The 7,022-nt window shown below is 36.6% G+C and overlaps 1 pseudogene; it reads right to left on the minus strand.

Annotated features, from left to right (window-relative positions):
* Positions 1 to 375: 375 nt before the first annotated feature.
* On the minus strand, positions 376 to 943 carry LOC141519915 (coiled-coil-helix-coiled-coil-helix domain-containing protein 2 pseudogene; annotated as a pseudogene).
* Between the last annotated feature and the right edge of the window lie 6,079 nt (positions 944 to 7,022).

Here is a 7,022-nt window from a genome sequence, read left to right on the forward strand (position 1 = left end):
TGTATTTCAGACTGTGTTCAGATATTATTGGCTCTGTTGCTGGGATGGATTGCCTTCTTTATCATAAGTTCATCAGAGAAGTTGCTTCAATATCTTATCCCACAGTTGCTATTGTTTTTTTTTCCAGGAGAAAATAACTTTGAATTATTAACCATAACTTAAGATGCTCTTTCTGTTAAGAGTTTACATTACAATCATTCACTTTGATGAGACCACACAAGCATTTGCCTCATCCCAACATTTAATATCACCTCATGTTCTTTAGTGGGAATATTCTTCTCCCCCAAGGCTGTTGTGAAATGAAAGGATATTAGAGACATATAGACAAAGAAACAAAGTACTGGTAGTCTCAGCTTTTTTTTTTTTTATCATTTCACTACCAATTATGAATCATGCTAAATTAGAATGATCTTCAGAAATGATTTTTCCATTTCTTCCTTTTGAAGGTCTCAATTTAGGATAATCCATTTGCAAACCGGCATTGCTTCAGCACCTCACTTAAGCCCTCGTACAGCTTGAGGTCACCCTGGTTCTGGGTGCACTCTAAGAACTGCTTCATCTCATAGTGGCAGGGGCTGAACTGCTGCTGCCACTGCTGCTGCTGGTACCCTGGGTGGGCTCCCTGAGGGTCCTGGTCAGTGATGTCAGGCCTTGTGGGCTGGGCATTACCCCTGCCCTGAAGCCCCCAGTGATGGCATGACCAACTGTGTGCCCAACTGCCGAGCTCACTGCTACTCTGGTCTCGGTGGTGGCCATCTGGGCCATCAAACCTGGCTGCCTAGGGGCGGCGGCAGGCATCTGAACTTCAGCTGGCCGGGCCGGGGCTGGCATTTGAGGGAGTGGTGCTGGTGCTGGTGCCGCTCTCATGGGGGTGCCTGGCTGGCCAGGCCCGGCTGGCCGGGGGCGCCACCCAGGAGGTCCGACTCCTGCTTCCCCACGGCATGGTCGACTACTTGGGTTAGCGGTCCAGGGAGAAAATCCCACAGTTGCTATTGTTAACTATATTACCCTCCATTCTATTCCTTCCTACTCCCATTCATTCTATTCTCTCTCCTTTCACCCTATCCCTTCTCAGAAATGTGTGGTATCTGATTACCCTCTCCCATGATTTTCCCTCTCTTCTATCACCTACTCCCCCCCTCCCCTTCACTTGTCCCCCTTATCCCATTCCTTTCTTCTCATTTTTTCCTCTTTATTAAGATAGGTTTCCATTTGCCACTGAGTGTGTATGTTATTTCCTCTCTAAGCCATTTCTGATGGGAATGAAGACTCACACATTCCCTCTCCTATTTCATTGCAAAAGCATTTTCTTGACTCTTTTATGTGAACTATCTTAGCTCATTCTGCCTCTCATTTCCCTTTCTCCCAGTACTTTTCTTTTTCACCCATTGACTCCATCTTTATACTATATCATACCAATATATTCAACTCCCTCCTGTGCCTTTCTATATATGCTCTGAGAAGAATACATTGAGACACAGAATTGGTCAAATGGAAAAAAGAGACACAAAAATTCACTGAAGAAAATAATTCCTTAAAAATTAGGATTGAGTAAATGGAAGTTAATGACTTTATGAGTACTCAAGAAACAGTAAAAAACAAACCAAAGGAATGAAAAGATAGAAGACAATTTGAAATATCTTATTGAAAAAATAACTGACCTGGAAAATAGATTCAGTAGAGATAATTTAAAAATTACTGTATTACCTGAAAGTCATGATCAGAAGAAGCCCTAGACATTATTTTCTAAGAAATATCAAGGAAAATTGCCCTGATATTCTAAAATCACTGGGTAAAATAGAAATGGAAAGAATCCACCAGTCAGCTCCTAAAAGAGATCACAACATGAAAACTCTCAGGAATATTATAGTCAAACTCTCAGCCAAAGAGAATATTGCAAGCAGCCAGAAAGAAACAATTCAAGTATTGTGGAGTCATACTCAGTATAGTTTAAGAATTACTAGTTTCTACATTAGAGGACTGGAGAGCTTGGAATATTATATTCTAGAGGGCAAAAGAATTAGAATTTAAACCAAGAACCACTTATCCAGTAAAACTGACTATAAATCTTCCAGGAGAAAAATAGACATTTACTAAATGAAAGAGGGACTTTCAGATTTTCTTAATGAAAAGACCAGAGCTGAATGGAAAATTAGACTTTAAAAACAAGACTCAAAAGAAGCATAAAAAGGAAAGAGAAATCATAAGGGACTTAATAAGGAAGATGCTACTTGTAACTCATGAAAATTTTCTCATTATTAGGGCAGTTGGGAGTATAGTTGGACAGAGGGCATAGGTATGGGTTGAATATAGAAGAATGATATTCAAAAAAATTAAAATTGAGTGAAAAAGAGCAATGTACTGGAAGAAAGGAAAAGGGAAGAGTAGAATGGGGCAAATTATCTCACATAAAACATGACAAAGGGCAGCTAGGTAGTGCAGTGGATAAAGCACTGACCCTGGAGTCAGGAGTATCTGGGTTCAAATCTGGTCTCAGACACTTAATAATTACCTAGCTGTGTGGCCTTGGGCAAGCCACTTAACCCCATTTTCCTTGCAAAAACCTAAAAAAAATGACAAGAAAAAACTTTCACCAGGAGAGGAGAAGATAGGGAAGATGGAGGGGAGGAAGTATGTGAACCTCACTTTCATCAGAATTGGCTTAAACAGGGATAAACATACATACATACTCATTTGGATATAGAAATCTATCTTACCCCTGCAGGAAAGTAGGAGAGGAAGGGTGTGAAAGAAAGGGAGAGATGATGATAGAAGAGAGGTTAGATTGGGGGAGGGGTAGTCAAAAGCAAAACACTTTTGAGGGATGAAAAGAGAAAGAATACAATAAAAGGGGGTGTAGGATAGAGGAAAATACTATTGAGCAATCAAAATTGTGAAAAAAAACTTGAAGCAAGTTTTTCTGACAAAAACTTCATTTCTCAAATTTATATAGAACTCAGTCAAATTTATAAAATTAGGAGCTACTTCTCAATTGATAAATGATCAAGAGGTATTAACAGATTTCAGATGAGAAAATCAAAGCTATTTATAGCCATATAAAAGGCTGCTCTAAATCACTATGGATTGAAGGAATGCAAATTGAAACAATTTTGATGTACAACCTCATATTTAATAGATTGGCTAATAGAAAAGAAAAGGATAATGACAAATGTTGGAGGGATATGAGAAAAATGAGACGTAATGCAATGTTGGTGGAGTTGTGAACTGAGTCGACCATTTTTTTTTTTTTAGTTTTTGCAAGGCAATGGGGTTAAGTGGCTTGCCCAATGCTACACAGCTAGGTAATTATTAAGTGTCTGAGGCCACATTTGAACTCAGGTCCTCTTGACTCCAAGGCCAGTGCTCTATCCACTGCGCCACCTAGCTGCCCCCAGATTCAACCATTTTTAGAGCAATTTGGAACCTTGCCCAAAGGGCTATACAACTTTTGACCTAGCAGTGCCACTACTAAGTCTATATTCCAAAAAGACTAAAAGACAAAAGGGAAAAGGACCTCTATGTACAGAAATATTTATAGCAGCTCTTTTCTGGTGATAGGGAGTTAGAAATAGGGAGGATGCCCCTCAACTCAGGAATGACTAGCAAATTATGTTTTGTGAGGAGCAGCTAGCTGGTGCAGTGGATAGAGCACTGGTCCTGGAGTCAAGAGGACCTGAGTTCAAATCCGGTCTCAGACACTTAATAATTGCCTAGCTGTGTGACCTTGGGCAAATCACTTAACCCCATTGCCTTAAAGAAATAAAATTTTAAAAAAATTTAAAAAGCAATAAAAAATTATGTTTTGTGATTGTGAAGGAATACTATTATGCTATAAGAAATAATGAGCAGGATGCCCTCAGAAAAATCTGGAAAAATTAAATGAGGTAATGCAAAGTGAAATGCATTATGTAAAAAGTTAACAGCAATACTGTAGGATGATCAGCTGTGAATGATATACCTATTATCAGCAATACAAAGAAAGAAGATAATTGTGAAGGACTTATGATGAAAAATGCTTTACATCATCAGACAAAGAACTGATGGTATTTAAATACAGATTGAAGCATATTTTTTCAAGCTTATTTTTCATGAGTTTGTGTGTATGTGTGTGTGGGGTCTGTTTTCTTTCACAACATGACTAATATGGGAGTATATTTTGCAAGACTACATGTGTATAACCTATATCAAATTGTCTGCCTTCTCAATGAGAGGGGTGGGGAGGGAAGAAAGGAGAGAGTGTGTAACTCAAAGCTTTAAGAAACAAATGTTAAAAATTGTTTTTATATATGATTAGATAAAATAAAATATTAAATAATTTTTAAAAAGACATCTCTATTATTACTTGTAAAACTTCATAATTTTCATAACAAATCTTAAAAATCCCCTTTTCAAGGAGTGTTTTAATACAAAAGAAGATCCTATATTCTCATTAACCAATTCATAAGTTCTTTCACAGGACTGATAAGATTTTATGACCTTACTCAGGCAGATGGTTCCAAGAAACTTGGTAAGTTTACAGATAAGGAGATTTTTACAAGATCTCTTTTTTTCTTTTTTGCACAAAGTAATTATTCTTCTTCGCTTCTAAAAAACATTCAATTTAATACTTTATAGGTTCTAAGAGTAATCATAACCCTTAATAATGTAGTAATTTAATAGTATCCAAATCAAAAAGGAATTAAATTCTCTGATGACACAATCTAATCATTCCTTAAATAGTATTTCTGAAATTATTTCCCTGAATTTACAATACAAGAAGTAGAAACACAGTAACAACATTCACAATTTCATGAGTTTAAAGCAAGCAACAAAACTTATTACTGGTCAGATGAAATTAAATCAGTGAAATGCATTTCTAAATTAACTTAAAAACTATTCAACTTTTTACAAGTGACTTTAAATCTAGAAATCTTTGTAATTTTAAAAGGCAGGTATACAAAACATATTTCATTAAAGTTAAGCACAAAAAGCATATACATGGAACACGTGTAGTGGGGTTGGGGGCTGTGATTAGTCGTTACTATTTATCCCTTTAGAGAAACAGAAGTGAGAAGGAAGGGGAATGGTAATGAATTTGGACTAAATATCCTGCTACAATACTTATTTTGCTATAAATGAAATCACAACAAACGAATCTCACATTAAAATTACTAGGAAATTCATATAAAACTCTACTGTTTAAATTTACAACTGCTATTGTTAGGTCACCTCAAAGTATCTTGGGCTAAATATTATAAGCCATTATTGTTAAAATTCCTTATTCTATCAATCTAAGTGTAGGGGATTAGATTTTTGTCCAAGCATAAGGCTCCAAGGAGTCAGGTCTCACAGGTTATGATCCCACTTCTTCAAACCAAAATTCTCGATAATTTTAATAGGGAAATTATCTGAAGCATAGAGACCAGGGGACATAAAGAAATCTAATCTAATGATTTCCAGATTACATGATATAAGAAAACACCTAAAGCAACATATAATAGTCATCCAGGGTCATATCTCCAGTCATCCTGATCCATATCTGGCTACTGGAGCCAGATGGCTCTGAAGGATAAAGTAAGGCTGGGGACTTAGCACAGCCTCCCCTCACTCACATCCGATTCACGTGTTTGTCATGGCATCACCTCCTTGATGTCATGGTCCTGTGCAAGAATGAAGGACAAACGAAAAGAAAATAACAATCTAAACCCTAGTATATAATTATCTAGATAGGAACACTGAGAATGAAGTAATCACAATTAGCCAACCCTTGTCTAGTGCTTGCTATATGATAAGGCCAAGTCATTGTGCCAAGTCCTTCACAAAAAACCAAAACCACTTTCTCAAAATTATTCTGAGAGGCTGGCAGCTTTGACAAAAGATGCTAGTCTAATTTCATTTGTAACACAACAAAAGACTAAAATATTTTCAGTTTCTTGAAGATTACTGATTCTACTGAAGTTCTTTTCATTAAAACAAAACAGATGTTTCTCATTTTAACCCTAATAAATAGATTTATATCTTTGTCCTACAAACATCTTTGTATTTGTTCAATTATTTCCTTTTCAGTCTGAGATGGTTCAAGGTTGCCTGTGTATTTATTAGCACATGGATGGCAAGTTTAGGAACCTATATTTCATTATCTTAACTCAGTCTAAATAGATGCCTCTTCCCACAAATTAGTGAGGTTCACCTTGTAGTTTTTTTTCTCTTAAAAAGAGGGAGAAAATTGTAAAACTCAAAACCTTATAAAAAATTTGGTAAAAACTAGTTTTGCATTAGTTGGAAAAACAAATAAAATATTTAAAATTTTTTTAAAAAGAGCTACCTAGTATACCTAAGAAGATAAGTTCTCATACCTCTTGGGGCAGTGTGGTATAAATGGCAGAGGTAGAAATTAAATCTCTCCTCTTTTTTTATTTCCTCATCTGTTAAATGAGTTAGCTAAAATAACCCCAGAGGCTCCTGCCAATTCTATGCATCTAGGAACCTTTCCAATAATAACCATCTTTCCTGGCCAAAAGCAAATTGAAAAATAACTAATCAAAGTGAGAGAAGATGGATGGCCAGACAACTGGAAAGGAAGGAGACACATTGGCCCTTGGGCCATATCTTAAGCAGTAAAGTTGACTTGCCAAATCAGAGTTAATTCCTGATTTGATCCAGGTTGGTCTGCCAGTTTACCCTAGGATAGAGTTTGGAATATAGTGGAAGATGGAAGAAGGGTCTGGTAGGTTCTAATCCATAGGGTCATGAAGATTCAGATGTGGTAGAGGGAGGGGGTGTGATGGGTTTGAAGGAGGATAACTCTGCCTGCTTCCAAAAAGGATCTGAAGTAGTATAATTCTGTATTTTGAGACTTTTCAAGGAGATGTAAGCACACCCTCTCTCTAGGAAATAAAGATTAACAGTCAAAAAAAATAAGTAAGAAAGTAGATGTATTGTATAAGCTATTTCACATTATTCTCTATCATGGGGAGGTGGGAAGAAAGGAAGGGAGATAGAAAAATTGTAACTCAGAAGCTTAGAAAATGATGAATGATGAA

The sequence above is a fragment of the Macrotis lagotis genome, chromosome 4 (genome assembly GCF_037893015.1).
Source record: "Macrotis lagotis isolate mMagLag1 chromosome 4, bilby.v1.9.chrom.fasta, whole genome shotgun sequence".
Taxonomy (NCBI): Eukaryota; Metazoa; Chordata; class Mammalia; order Peramelemorphia; family Peramelidae; genus Macrotis; species Macrotis lagotis.